Here is a 1,951-nt window from a genome sequence, read left to right as displayed (position 1 = left end):
CTGCTTTTCTCCTGGGACATCCCTGCTCCCCAGAGAGCCTTTCCCCAGGTCAGTGTGTCCGTGCTGGCCTGGCTGTTCCTGCACCCCTGCCCTGTGCTCCCTGCAGGGCCCCAGGCTGGTGGTGCTGCTCTGCAGGGTGAGCAGGCTGTGAGGCTACGGGGTTATTCCACACTGGCTGTGCTGGTCGGGGCAGGAAGCAGACCCAGGTGGGCAGGGACCAGTGATATTACTGGCACAGGTCTGTGCTCATGGATGGTGCTCAGGGTGACCCCAGGGCACTTGCAATGGCAGGAGATGTGTTTGGGTGGGCACCAGCTCCAGCCTGTGGTGTTTCACTGAGGGTGCAGGAATCACTCTCCAGGCCCCTTCCCTGGGACTCCTGGGTCCTCACTGCTTCTCCAGGGATTGCAGAGCCCTCGTTTCCCCATGCATCCCTGGATTTAGTGCTCTACCTTCTGGTTACTGCACCATGGACCATCCCTCACTTTGTGAGGCTCCGCTCACTGTCCCCCCAGGCACACGCTGTCCCTGGAGATCCCCTGAGCTCTCCTGGGGGATCAGATTCCCCTCCAGAAGGATGGGCATCTCTCATCAGCACTGTCACCTGTGGGACAGCCCCAGGCAGGCAATTCAGACATCATTTCCCATCTCCACTGGTCACTGACAGATGAACCCTGAATCCAGGCCTCAGTCCCTAATGGACCAGCCAGGGACTCTGAGCTCATCTCCTGGAGCCTGTGGAGTTCACAAGCAGAGCAGCAGGCCCTTTTGTGGTGCAATCCCTTGGGCTTATTTTTGACTCCATCTTCTGAAGAAAGGCCAGACTTCAGGCACGTCACAGGGGAGATCCCCTTTTATTACACAAAATGTTATTTTGGAATCCCGGTCTGGCATAAGGGTGCCCAGTGCCTGGTGCTGCCTGAGCTCACAGAAATGCACATGGAAGCACCACGTCACCAGAGCACTTAGGCCATATGCACACATGAGAGCACAGGGTGGAAAGGAGAAGAAACCTTGAAAAGAGGAAGTCCTGCTGCTGCTGGTGGATGTGTCTCCCAGAAAGCTGCAGCCCCCACTGGAAGGCTGCAGCCAGGAAATGCCTGCTGTGGCAGTGGGGGGACAGTCCTGAGGAGCAGAGGGTCTGTCCCTACAAGCTGCATCTAGACTCTCCTGCCCTCCCCTCCCACTCTGCTGTGAACATTGGAGCACTGGAGAGGGAAGGGACGAGGCCACGGTGACAGCTGGCTGCCACCCTCACAGGAGAGGGGTGTGAGATCACACCCTGAGTGTCGCCAGGGGAGCTGAGCTCTCCTAAAGGACACGGGACCCATGGTCTCATCCAATCTATACTTGTCCAAGCCTGACTGTCCCCTTGAGGTCCTTTGCTGTCAGGACCAAAAGAGACACTGCAAAGGCAAATTCTCCCCATTGTACTGGGGACATCCGAGGGAGCTCAGACTAGGAACCTCTGAGGTTCCTCCATCTCTGCTGATGAAGGGAGAAGCATGGCTTGCTGCTTCAGCGTGGTCTCTGGGTGAGATTCAAATGAGAGATTCCTGAGGATAAGTGGTAGGAACCAAAACTTTTTTTTTTCTTTTTATAAGAATGTACCAGAGAAAAATAAGAAAGAAAGAATAAAAAAAACAGAATAACAGAGCTTTGCTGCCAAAATCTCTCTGAATGATGAGCAAACACACATGGGATGGTTATTGGTGCTGACATCGTACACACTGAACCAGTTTCCTCAGGGCATCCTTGAGCTCCCTGTTCCTCATGCTGTAGATGAGGGGGTTCACTGCTGGAGGCATCACTGTGTACAGAACAGCCACCACCAGATCCACAGCTGGGGAGGAGATGGAGGGGGGCTTCAGGTAGGCAAACATGCCAGTGCTTACGAACAGAGAGACCACGGCCAGGTGAGGGAGGCACATGGAGAAGGCTTTGTGCCGGC

This window comes from Dromaius novaehollandiae, chromosome 30 (assembly GCF_036370855.1).
Source record: "Dromaius novaehollandiae isolate bDroNov1 chromosome 30, bDroNov1.hap1, whole genome shotgun sequence".
Lineage (NCBI taxonomy): Eukaryota > Metazoa > Chordata > Aves > Casuariiformes > Dromaiidae > Dromaius > Dromaius novaehollandiae.
This window is presented reverse-complemented; position numbering follows the sequence as displayed.